The sequence below is a fragment of the Triticum dicoccoides genome, chromosome 6B (assembly GCF_002162155.2).
Source record: "Triticum dicoccoides isolate Atlit2015 ecotype Zavitan chromosome 6B, WEW_v2.0, whole genome shotgun sequence".
In the NCBI taxonomy this organism is placed as follows: Eukaryota; Viridiplantae; Streptophyta; class Magnoliopsida; order Poales; family Poaceae; genus Triticum; species Triticum dicoccoides.
This window is the reverse complement of record NC_041391.1, coordinates 427,855,175-427,868,937: the sequence shown is the minus strand read 5'-3', so window position 1 is coordinate 427,868,937 and position 13,763 is coordinate 427,855,175. Positions and strand designations below refer to the sequence as shown.

General features: G+C 41.2%; 1 long non-coding RNA gene across 8 annotated transcripts; it reads left to right on the top strand.

The window, feature by feature from the left end:
• The first annotated feature begins 880 nt into the window (after positions 1-880).
• Positions 881-7,187, top strand: LOC119322645. 8 transcript variants are annotated; one of them, XR_005155736.1, is made up of 8 exons: positions 882-1,580; positions 2,009-2,257; positions 2,341-2,427; positions 2,677-2,825; positions 3,478-3,542; positions 4,052-4,156; positions 5,114-5,190; positions 6,913-7,187. It is a non-coding gene; the product is annotated as an uncharacterized LOC119322645 (long non-coding RNA). The 8 variants fall into 8 exon arrangements; XR_005155737.1 differs by having other exon boundaries at positions 5,114-5,233; XR_005155739.1 differs by having other exon boundaries at positions 881-1,576; positions 5,114-7,187.
• The last annotated feature ends 6,576 nt before the right edge of the window (positions 7,188-13,763 follow it).

Genomic DNA, 13,763 nt, shown 5'->3' with positions numbered 1-13,763 from the left:
TTTTTGACAGATTCTGTTTTCTTCGCATTGTGTGTTTATTTTGATGAATCTATGATTTGTATTGGAGGGTATAAGCCATGGTAAATTTATAATACAGTAGATATAATGCAATAACAAAAATTGAATGGGTTTTCTACAGTACTTAAAGTAAAGATTGGTTTTCTTATACTAACGGATTTCACGAAGGTTTTGTTGAGTTTTGTGTGATTGAAGTTTTCAAGTTTTGGGTGAGATCATGATGGATAAAGGAATAAGGAGTAAGAAAAGCCGAACCTTGGGATGCCTCATGGCATACCAAGCCATTGTCTTAAAAAGAAGCAAGCAACTGAGCTTGGGGATGCCCGAGTGGCATCCCCTCTTTCTTCTAACAATCATCGATATTCTACTTAAAGCTATATTTTTATTCATCACATATCATGTGTTTTGCTTGGAGCATCTTGTATGATATGAGTCTTTGCTTGTTTTATTTTTTATTTTAAGTCAAGTATTTTTGCTGGACACACATATTTGAGAGAGCCAAAATTATGCTATGATTTGCTAGAATTGCTCTCTATGCTTCACTTAAATCTTTTCGAGCTATGAAATTACTCTAGTGCTTCACTTATTTAAAACAATAATGAGGCTAGCCAACTCGCATGGAGAAGGCTCCCCCGATCGCTTCCTTCGATGGTCGTTCGATCGTAGTCAAACTGGTCTTTGACTTTGTTTTGACCGTTAGATGCTCGTTGCTCTCGGTGCTGGTTTTGACCGTGTGGTAAGTTTGCATGGCAAATGACCGGTGGGCTCTTGTGCCTATTGGCTGGGTAAGCCGTTTCGAGGTGCGAGTGCACCCTCTCCCCGCACGTCGCGTGCACGTCGCGCCATTTGCGGGGGCGTGGGTAACCCTGCCGTCGAAAGCCCCTCGGCCCAATCCAATCGCCCGCACTCTGCAACCCTCCCTCCCTCCTCGATCTCTCTCCCTCAGCCGCCACAAACCCTAGGTCCCTTTCCTACGATCCCGTGGTCGCTGCTCCTGCTCCATCCGACCTTCGTGGAGGGCCCGATCCGCGCCGACGCCGTGCCGGCGGCGGCCGGGGCGGGCGTGGAGAGGGCCGATGCGGCGGCCGCGGGCGGGGCGGCGGCAGCCAACGCCAGGGAGGACGGGGTCAGGGAGTACAAGAGTGACGTGCGGAACCCCTCCGCAGAGGAGTTCGTGCCGCTCTCCCGCCGCCAGGGGGACGGCGCATGCCGCCTGTCGGCCGACGCGCCCGTCTTCATCTCGCCCGCGATCGACTACTATGTTCCTCCGTCCACTGACTTTGTCCATGCAGGTGGCCAGTTTCCTTCCGTTCCAACCTTCTCCACGGTCTCCCCAATTCATCCTTCGTCCCTTGCTGCTCGAGATTCTCATCTGCTCAGGCCGCGAGGAAGCCACATGAGGAGGAGACACCTCGCCCCGAGAATCCCGAGAGGAGGGGCTCAACCAGAGAGGAGCAGATGCCAGCCAGGTAGTCGGCTCGGCACGACATCATCCTTCGTGTCTGGCCCGCAGCAGACCCTAGCGCTGTCCTTTAGGTGTCTTCACGGCTGCAGGAGTGTATGTGAGCCCCCAACCATCTCCCTCCCTCTCCCGCACTCATTTTCTCTCTCTCTCTCACGTTTTGCCTTTGTGGTTCTCTGGTCAACTGAAGATGGCTTCAGATAGGACTAACGTTGGAATATTCATGTGTTATCGGCCAATATAGATTTTCATTTAACTTCTGGATTGGTGCAGGTTCGAGGATGTAAATCTATCTGATATGTTGTTGATGGGGATTAAGATTATTGTACTGACATATCTGAAAGTATTGTACTGACATATCTGAGAATTTAGTGATCTATCAGCAACTACGTAGATGTACTAACCTCAAACTATTATTTTTGTGTGCTTAAGCTCATTTAACTACATGTTAATTTAGTCATAAACCTCTTGCTGCAGCTACAGGTTTCTTTGTAAAAATTATTGATTATTCTGAGATCTTATTATTAGGTGTTAAGCTTCAGGCTGATGTATTGGTTGAGATCGAGGAGAGAGCAAGCCGTTGCAGAGGAGAGGGGATACGAGGGTGGGCGGAGGTCAGGCATTGCTAACAGATTTGAGGCGGAGTGGGAAAGGTGAAGGTGATGCCAGCCGGCTGGCGCCTCACCACTGGCTCCTGTTTTGCAGCAGCAAAGAGAAAGGTGCCGAGGATGTGTTGCTCTATGCACGGCTGTCAGAAGTACGTCCTTGCTATGATGTGTATGGTTTCTCTACTTTCCTCCTATTGCTCTATTCCCAATTTTACAAAGTGCTAAGTTGGTGGTTGACTTCGTTTCTATCAGATTTTTCTATGGCTTTCTCCATTAGAATATTTCTCCTCAACGACCATATCAACCTGTCTGGTGTTTGCACATGTCATTTTGCTTGAGGTGTGTGCAAGATCATCCCTCTCTAAACTGTAAATTTGTCCGTATGTTTTGGTAGATTTGATTTATCGGCGGTGAAGGCAGGTTGGCTGTACTATAAGACGGGGATCCATTGTTATTTTGGTTTTGGCTCATGAAGTACAAATCAGTTTTCCTATGAAAGAAAATCAATCTGTGTATGCATGATACTTGTTAATACTTTAACTGCAGTTTAGGAAACAAATGTGATTACATTAATCATTTGTTAAACAGGTTACCGCCATTCCACCTCTTCCTTGTGATGGTATAGGAGTACATACTAATTTGATAAACAAGAGGCGAAGTTGCCAACGCCTGAGATAGTGGTTCCTACCTATGGCCTTCGCACCTTTAGTTCCGCAAGTAGTTCAGCAACTCAAATGGTAAGAACTTCAGGGTTCTTTTTTCTCTTTCTTTCTTTTCTCTTGGGACTGTTTATTCTCTGTTTGTATATATTTCCTTTGATTGAAATAAAGGACTGTGTGGCCTTTGCTCCACATAAGGTAGTCAAAAGAAAGTACTCCCTCTAATCCATATTAGTTGTCGCTGATTTAGTAGTGTACTAAATCAATGAAAATTAATATGGATCAGAGGAGGTAACATGTATTTTGTTAAAACTACTTGAAGTAACTAGGGCCAAGTAACATACTATGTGATTGTTGTGTGTGGTCGTGGCATGTGAATCTGATTAGACCATCGTAGTTGGATAATAGCAGCCTTGGGGAGGAATACGATGTGTGTTTCAGATATTTAAGAGCGGTTTGATTATGTTTCAATTTCGAAGACATGGTTTCATGTTATGCCTTATAAGGTTGAGGCATGTGCTATAGAGGCAAGGAAGATTACTTTGATTTTGTTGATTATTAGGGTTTTTGATAATGCAACTTCTTTTGGATTCTATTATTAGTATTTCATATATTGTTCCCCCAAACGTCATTTTTTGTTTAGTTATGTATTGGCAACCGTTTCCTTCTTCCATTGTAGTAAGTAGAAGTTATATATTTTCCTGACCATGCCCTTCTTTTCCTAGTCCAGCGATTTGCTTTCTCCTTGGTTTACACTGGCTGCAGCCTCCTATTTGTGACGTCGTAGCCCCAAAGGTATCCTTCTCTCTATACTGAATCTGATTCTTTGCATTTTGGGTTTGGATATGTTTGCTATTGCTAGCTCTATTTGCACTCAATCAATATATGTGCGTGCGCTGGTAGAAGTGAAAGAGAAATTTAGAGGGCGATAAAGGAATATACAGAAGGTCCTGAGGAAAATGATACCTGTACATGGTTTGGATTACTCGTGTTTTTTTTATTTTGACTGCAAAATAAGTTCTCTTTTCAACACACTTAGTACTTTATCTAGCAATCACATTATAATAGAGTAAGTGAGAAAAGGCTCTTTATTTGAATGACCAAGAATCCGTGGTGTGCTCCTGAACTGCAAGGAACACTCCACTACGAAACTCACTTAAGCAGGCTGATAGATGATACCTTGTCTTGAGCCTATTTTCCCAAAATAATGAGAGGCTGAATGATTCAGACACATGCTGAACCATCTTTCTCACCTCATCATTTCGTTAAATTTTGATTTCATTGTGTCGTGTGCTTCGATCTAGGTGAGTTGAGTTGCTACTTGGTTGGAGATGTTGATGTCGTTTGAGATGCCCGCTGGATTCACCCTTTTCAAGGTTCTGAATAAGGGCAAGCTCGACAAGGTCGAGGTGAGTGTTCGTCACCACCTCAGCTCTTGGTTTGGTTTGGATTACTCGTGTTTTTTATTTTGACTGCAAAATAACTTCTCTTTTCAACACACTTAGTACGTGATCTAGCAATCACATTATAATAGAGTAAGTGAGAAAAGGCTCTTTATTTGAATGACCAAGAATCCATGGTGTGCTCCTGAACTGCAAGGAACACTCCACTACGAAACTCACTTAAGCAGGCTGATAGATGATACCTTGTCTTGAGCCTAAGCAGGCTGATAGATGATACCTTGTCTTGAGCCTATTTTCTCAAAATAATGAGAGGCTGAATGATTCAGACACAGGCTGAACCAACTTTTTCACCTCATCATTCCGTTACATTTGATTACTGATTCGTCAAGGAGTTGTTGCTCTGTGTTCACCTATTTCCCCAAACTGTATGTACGCATCGCTTGCAAAAGAAATTGATTTAAACCCTCTTTGAAAAAAATTGGACTGTTGTAGGGTTGAAAAAAATGCATGTGTTGTTCTGTAAGCACTTGAATTGAAGGGCAAAATGAAAAGTAACTCAGCAGTGGATAATCTTACCTCATTAGCCTAGACAATACTACATGTAGTATGTTGTTGCTGGCCCATATATCCCAAGACAGGGTATACAGATAGCTCTTGACCTTGCCAGAGCGTAAGTAGTTCATTTGGTTAATCTGTTTTGCGTTCGACATGCATCATTTGTTGCAGACTGCTAGATCGATGCTACTTCCGTTATTATTATTTTTTATTGCCTAAGCGCCGAACAAGCACTCTTGCATTGGATATGCCCTGATTAGCTTCTTCTACAAATTTGTCCCAATGCAATTAGCAGGCTAGCATATTTGAAAAATGAAATTTTGAGTGACATATAGCAGGATATGCATGTATTCCTACTCCTATCTTATATGGACAAATAGATCTAACAGCTGGCTTGCTTGCTTGCAGTGGTACAGGTGTGATCTTCATGGAGCTAGCGATCATTGGATTTGGTAATACATATTCACTTATTCAGAGAGCCCAAGGTGAGAAGGGACGAGCATCTAGAACATCACCACCTACTTATCAGTGAGCTACTATCTGTCTTTGAATAAGTTACTTAACAAGAGAAGGCAGGTAGCAATAGAACACGTGCAATCTCAATGTTTACTAATTATCTATTTCTGAATTTATTCGTTCCCAGCTGCTCTGAATCTAGGTGTTTTGCTTACTGCTTTGTAGGAGTTTCCTACCTTTCTTCTGCAAATCTGGAATGCCTTTATGGCATGATCATGTGAAAAAAGTACCTTCATGCAGTAATGGATTTGATTATCACTAGTTACTCTGTTTTCACGAATTATACCCTAAGGCCCATGTAAATCTGATAGAAGATTAAGCTATTTAATTTTAACTAAAAAGGATAATATTCTTTCAGTCGCTTGACTCTGTCCAGACCTGAAAAATACTTATACTTTGAAAGCTTGATATATGAGTATGTAATTTTACAGGTATTTAGATAGCCGACAATGTTATTGTTCAAATGTACTCGAGCCAGGTTTTCGGTGTTTCATTGCAACCAAAAGAATTGGTAATATTGTTTTGATGAAAACATGGTCGCACTTGTCGGTGTTGTAGTGGCATAGGAAATTTTTCCCTAAGATCCACTATGAAGTTGATTGAAAGTCCATTTTCCCTAAGATCCACTATGATAATGAAAAAGATTTCTAAAAACTGTGTCACCATAAATGTTCCATCATTGTCCATAGCAGTCCCATGCCATATTAATTTCAGAAGAATAAATTCTTATTCAGATGTTCATTGTGTTTTTATGTACTGCTATATCTAAAAAAGCAAGTTTCAGCTAAAACCAGAGCCGTGGTTAAGATACTCTTCGCACCTATGCTCAGATTGCTAACTTTAAACTATAGTTTTAGAAAATGTGGTGCCCTCACTTATTTTTCTAATGCATGAACTTAGGGTAAATGTTTTATGTGTAATGCGTGCTTGATTTCTTTTTGATTCTGGTGGATTTTGATTTTCTCCACCATGCTTCTCTCCAATGGGATGAGTCTGTTTTCACAATGCATGTGCTTATTGTTGGCTGTTGCTATGTGGTATGCATTTTCTCATTGTTGGTTGTTTGTTGTTTGTTGTTTGCTATGATTAAGATACATTGGCATGTACATTTTATATCAGTTTTGTTTTCAACGCCACCTATCACTGTATTATTTGCCGTTAATAGAGTAGTTTCTCCTTTATTCCATTGCATAATGCTAGCAGAAAAATAATCCTCTTCCAAGGTTAAACCTGTTTTTTCCTTCTAGCAAAGATCTTCTCTGGAAAAGATCAATTATGTTAGCCTATAATATTGCAGTTCTTTCGTATCCTTCAAAGATTTATAAATATTTTCTGTTTCCACTCCCTTCGTTCTCATGGATTCTGAAAAAAAAATGTTTTTGTTGATTAATAATATTGCTTTCCCTTTCAGTATTGTGGTGGTCGATGCATGTAGAATATACAAACTTTCCTAGAATGGCGCATTTTAGTTTTTCTGCCTGATGTTAGTTCACTGTTGAGAACACCTATGTACATGATTGCTGCATGCATGATATCCTACTATATACTGAGAAATATTTTTGTTTTCCGGACATTGTTTTCTAAATCCTATCGACATATTACCTGACATGGTCTTTGAAGTTTCTATTTTATAGCGAGCTTTGCACTGGTCAACTTGAGTATGGTATGGTTATCTTTTCTTTTGTTTACAGGCGATGTGTGGTAGAAGCTGTACTCACAGGAAGACTATCGTGCTGTGTATAGACCACGTTCTACGATTCACTTATGTTATGCATATTTACTTTTCAGTTTTAGGACTGAAATCCATCCATTGTAATGAATTTGGTTGTATGGGCATTACCTATTTGACTTAGGCTTGCTTCATCACATATAGACTGCTTTTCTTTTCCCCATTGCTTGTATGACCTAAAACTATCATGTATATGAGGCAAGTTATTGGCAATGTTTCACATTTTCTTACTTGCAATACTGTGCTTGCCTATTCAGATGTTCCAAGACCCAAATCATCAGAAAAACAACACATACAACACTTCTTTCTTTTGAACTTTGGTTGCCCTTATCCAAGCCCCTGTTCATTTTGTTTATATAGTGGTTAGAATAGTAACCATATGTGCTTGCTCAATACTGATAAATGGAATATTTTCAAAGCACGTATGGTGTGGGTCTGTTAGCAATTTGGCGCAACCGGAGATTACTGAAAAATACACATTTTTTCAACATGACATGGTCTTGAAATGAGACTACTACCAAATTAAAATGTGTAGGTATATTTCATTGTAGATGACAAGTCTCTATTTTTTATTAAAGAGGGTTAAATTTGTTATCATATATGCTTGCCCGCTACTAAAACAACTAAAACATGGAATTTCTTTTTATGCTGAACATGGATTCAATGGGTCTCTGCGCCATTTTGTTAACTGAGAAAGAGAGGAAGGGGATAGACAGTTTTCGCTGGCTCCGCCCCCTACTGCTTCATATTCAGCTCCTCACGGGCCATAGGCATCGCTCTACGTGGGTTGGGCTAAATAACATATGGGCTATCCTAATACCTCCTGATCCCTATATCTCCGTATATGCACAACAAAGACATGTTTTTTTCTTAGGTCTCTTATCCTTTTTCCTCTTTTTTTGTAGGAAAAATATGCATGGCTAGGTTTCTCATCATGATAACCATGTGTTCCAAACTTGCTAAAAAAATACAACCATGCCAACTTTACTCTCTCATCATAGTGCCCATATTTTCAAACTGAACATATGAATATTATGCAAAGTTTCCCTTTTTCCCAGACTATTATTTAACAACGTAATAAACATGTTTAAAAAATAGCATGATTTAGTTCAAGGTTCTTGCAGCATGAAACTATTTTCATCGACAACATGTCTTCAGCAGGTCTCTACGCAATTTGGCGCAACGGGTCAACTAGTATCTTTTTAAGCATGGTGTGCTTTAGTATTTTTGAATAAATGCTCTCGTGCTTCACTTAGATTTATTTGAGAGTTAGTAAATTTTTTAAGAAATTATCTCATGCTTCATTTATATTATTTTGAGAGAAGAAAATTTTTAAGCTCATGTTCTTCAATTAGATTTGTTTGAGCTATCAAAATCAACATATGAAATTAGTCCCAAAGTGATAGATATTCAAGAGGGATATAATAAAAACTTTCATGAAGATCATTGGACAAAATAAACTTGATTCTTGGTAATAGTTTTGCGATAAGGTGATATAATATGTGAGTCATGTTGATGAGTAATTATGCTTTAGTAGAAATATTGATGTTAAGGTTTGTGATTCCCTATGCAAGCACGAAAGTCAATAGTTATGCAATGAAATTACATCCTACTTATGATGCATTACTCGGTGTTATTTATGCTTAATGCTCGCTTATGAGATTTTTCCGTTTCTTGGTTGGATGCTTCTAAATCTTTTGCTAGCCTTCATTTGCACTAAGTATGATCACTACTTGTGCATCCAAAATCCTAAAACTCAGTTTTGCCATATGAGTCCACTATACCTACCTATTTGTGGTATTCTTTTGCCGTTCTAAGCAAATTCGTATGTGCCATCCCTAATTTTCAAAATATTTTTTCCCTTTTGTGTGCTCGTACCACTCATGAAATGGTAGGGGTGGCTGGTATATTTTCATGCTAGATGTGTTATCTCAAGATGAGTGTTTATTCAGTTGTCATTGCACGAGAGTACCGCAAAGTTATTAAGGATGCCCAGTCCCAAAATAAAAAAAATGAATTTACTTTATGTTGTTAAATAATAAATTCCTTGAAAAGTGTTGGTATGGACAGCACCCGTGGATTCGGTTAGCCGTGGAATGTGAAAGTATGGTGGGAAAAGGAGTAAACTTTATTTTCTATTTGGGAACCACCTATAATATATCTAGCATGGAAAGTATTGGGAACTACTCGATCGTTTACGTTGACAGGAAAAGCATGCCACCCAAAATGTTTTATCTCTATATTTTTCCCTTTGAGCTCTGGCACCTCTACAAATCCCTACTTCCCTCTGCGAAGGACCTTTCTATTTATTTATGCAATTTTTATATTTATTTGAGTCTCCATCTTCTCTTATAAAGCACCAACTAAGGGGCACTATGATCGTACTTGAGCATTGGGTGTAACTAATATGCGAGTGTGTTGATATTTGAGCATAATGGGCTAGGGATAACTTGCTTTAGTGTTGACATTTTGAAAGACATGGTTACTTGTTGATATGCTTGAGTATTGAAATCTTCATGTCAAAACTAGACTATTGCTTTGACTCATATAAAAGTCCAAATGTCCATGCTACAAAGAAAATAATATGTGATGAACATGTTAGGCAGCATTCCACATCAAAAATTCTGTTTTTATCATTTACCTACTCGAGGACGAGTAGGAATTAAGCTTTGGGATGCTGATATGTCTCCAATGTATCTATAATTTTTTATTGTTCCATGTTGTTATATTATCATTCTTGGATGTCTTACAATCATTTTATAGCAAATTTATACCATTTTTTGGGACTAACCTATTGACATAGTGCCAGTGTTAGTTGCTGTTTTTTGCTTGTTTTTTACTTCGCAGAAAATCAATACCAAACGGAGTCCAAACACAGCAAAACTTTTTGGAGAATTTTTTTGGGCCAGAAGACACAGGATGGACCAAAGAAGTACCAGAGGGGTGCCCCAAGGGGAGCACAACTCACCTGGGCGTGCTTGGGGGGCAAGCGTGCCCTGGTGGGTTGTGCCCACCTCGGTGGCCTCCCGCACCGCCTATTTGCTCTATAAATACCCCAATATTCCAAAAACCCTAGGGGAGTCGACGAAACACAATTCCAGCCGCCGCAAGTTCCAAAAACCATAGATCCAGTCTACACACCATCATGGAGGGGTTCATCATCCTCATTGGTGCCTCTCCTATGATGCGTGACTAGTTCATTGTAGACCTACGGGTCCGTAGTTAGTAGCTAGATGGCTTCCTCTCTCTCTCTCTTTTGATTCTCAATACAATGGTCTCTTAGAGATCTATTTGATGTAACTCTTTTTGCTGTGTGTTTGTTGGGATCCGATGAACTTTGAGTTTATGACCAGATCTATGTTTTTATCCACGAAAGTTATTTGAGTCTTTTGATCTCTTATATGCATGATTACTTATAGCCTCGTATTTCTTCTTCGAATCTTTGGTTTAGTTAGGCCGACCAGATCGGTTTTCTTGCCATGGGAAGAGGTGATTTGTGATGGGTTCGATCTTATGGTGCTCAATCCCAGTGACAGAAGGGGAAACGACACGTATGTATCGTTGCTATTAAGGATAACATGAATAGATCTTGTCCACATCATGTCACCGTTCTTATCGCATTACTCTATTTCTCCATGAACTTAATACACTAGATGCATGCCGGATGGCGGTCGACGTGTTTAGTAATAGTAGTAGATGCAGACAGGAGTCGGTCTACTAATCTTGGACATGGTGCCTATGTAATGATCATTGCCTGGATATCGTCATGATTGTTTGAAGTTCTATCAATTGCCCAACAGTAATTTGTTGACCCACCATATGCTATTTTTCTCGAGAGAAGCAACTAATGAAATCTATGGGCCCCGGGTCTCTTCTTTATCATATTTGCCTTCGAGATCTATTTTTATATGCTTTTATTTTCAGATCTATTAATCCAAAAACCCATAAATACCTTGCTGCAATTTTTATTTATTTAGTTTATCTCGCGTTCCTGCGAGATCTATATCTATCTTTTTACCCGGGAGGGATTGACAACCGCTCTTTTACGTCGGGTTGCAAGTATTTGTTCTTCATGTGCAGGTACCATTTACGTAGTGTTGCATGGTTCGATAACATTGGTCTCATCACTAAGGGAAATAACTACCATAGCTATGTTGCGGCATCCCTTCCTCTTTAGGGAAATATCGATGTAGTTCAAGCCGCATCAACCGGGTAGTCATCGGATCACCGAAAGGGGTTCCGGGCACCCTGGGAGGTTAATGGGCCACTTGGGCCAAAAGAGGGGAGCACATTATCCCACAAGAGGCTAGCGCGCCCCCCCTATGGCAGCCAACCTTGGGGAGAAAAGGAAAGGGGGGATTCGGCCCCCCTTGCCTTCCTCTCCTCCCCTTTCCCTTTCCCCCAGAGCAAATAAGGAAGGGGGCACGGCCAGGGCAGGAGCCCAAGTAGGATTTAGCACTACTTGGGCCGCCTCCTGTCTGCTCCCCTCTATATATGTGGGAGGGGCACCACACATAACCATGACAATCTCTTAGCCGTGTGCGGCGCCCCCCTCCACAGTTTTGTCCCTCGGTCATATTTCCATAGTGCTTAGGCGAAGCCCTGCGGAGATAGCATCACCACCACCGTCACCATGCCGTCGTGATGTTGGAACTCATCCACTACTTCTCCGTCTTGCTGGATCAAGAAGGCGAGGACGTCACCTAGCTGAACGTGTGCTGAATGCGGAGGTGCCGTATGTTTGGTACTCGATCGGTTGGATCGCAAAGAAGTTCGACTACATCAACCGCGTTACTAAACGCTTCCGCTTACAGTCTACAGGAGTACGTACACACAGTCTCCCCCTTGTTGCTATGCATCTCCATGGATACATCTTGTGTGTGCGTAGAAAAAATTTGTTTTCTGTGCAACGTTTCCCAACAGTCCTTTCATAGATTTCATCCATAACTTATTATAGGTGTTGCGCCACCTTATTTTTGGGCCATATCCATGTAATTTCGATATACTACTTCATAGGCTGTTTTTATAGTCCGTGTTGTAGGGGAAACGACTCAGGAGGTGTTTTAGTCTCACCTTGCCTAGGGTTGTTAGGTTGATCGTGCTCCAGCGTGGTCAATAACCTCTTGGATTGGTTTAGCAATTGCTAAGGCGTGATGTCTTCGCACATTCATAGTCAGATCGTCAAAGTCTACTCCACCAAAATGATAGTTACCATCTCATTGTAGGACGGGACACCTTTGCCTCTATCACACATCCACAAATTACATCGAATTGATCCCGATCATGTCAGGCAGCTCACAGGAACTTTCTATTGAAGATAAAGCCATTTAGCTACTCATATGGACCCTATGGTCCTAAGCAAACTACTCACACATGGTCATGGAGGTAGCACGGTTAATGAAGAAGCCTCTGGCAATGGATTGCCCCTCTTGCAGAGTACCGGAACAAGCCTCGGGTTGGATCTCCTAGGAATAGAAGCTTGTGCACAGGAAAAAATCGGTAAAAAATTGGTGTCGAGGGTTTCGGGAACTATGGAATTTATTGGCAGGAGAATGGGCATAAGGCAGTGCTTGTGGGGACTAGGGGGCCATGTGGGCGCACCCTAGTGCCTAGGTGCTCCACCAGGCCTTGTGGAGGCCCTATGGGCCCTTTGCCCCGCCCCCTCAATTCGGTGCTTTCGGGAACCTTCATTCCCCAAAAAAACTATTATTAAATCCTCAAGTTTTTTCTCTCCGTAGATATCAACTTTCTAAAAAGTAAAAAAAAAACAATAACTGACACTAGGCACTAAATTAATATGTTAGTCCAGAAAAATAATATAAAATACTTGTATATAAAGTGATAATATAAAAGCATGAAACAATCAAGAATTATAGATACATTTGAGACGTATCACCACCCGAGCTTGGTAAGGTTTGCAATGTCTTGTAACAGTTTGGAGATTGACATTTTTATGACACTGTCGGTGTCAAAACGGTCGATCTCGGGTAGGGGGTCCCGAACTGTGCGTCTGAGGATCGAAGGTAACAGGAGACAAAGGGGGCACGATGTTTACCCAGGTTCGCGCCCTCTTAATGGAGGTAATACCCTACTTCCTGCTGATTGACTTTGATGAGTATAGGGGTTACAAGAGTCGATCTACCTCGAGATCGTAATAGCTAAACCCTAGCTGTCTAGCCAATGTAAATTCTGATAGCCTCTATGAACTAGACCCTCCGGTTTATATAGACATCAGAGGGGACTAGGGTTGTACAGAGTCGGTTTACACAGAAAGGAAATCATACATCCGGACGCCAAACTTGCCATCCATGCAAAGGAGAGTCCCATCCGTACACGGGGGAAGGCCTTCTATCTTGTATCTTCACGGCCCATCAGTCTGGCCCATGTTACATAGCCTGGATACCGTATGACCCCTTGATTCAGGACTCCCTTAGTAGCCCCTGAACCAGTCTTCAATGGCAATGTGTTCGGCGTGCAGATTGTCTTCGGCATTGCAAGGAGGGTTCCTCCTCCGAATACTTCAAAGAAATCTTCTAAATAAAAGAATTGTATCTGGATCTGTATAACAGCCACAACCCTCAACCACGAAGGCAATATACTTAACCAAAATAAGGTTTGTCAATTGACAACTTTTTTTGGCGAAAATGCCACAGCTGGCCTCTTATTTCGAACCGTTTATTAGCCTCCTGCTTCGCATTTCGAGGCACAGCCTCGATTGACACATCTTGTCAAAGCAGAGATCGTGTCCCCTTATTGCGGGATTCTCATCAATACGGGTTTGGGTAATCCAACTATGTCATTCGCACGACCCCT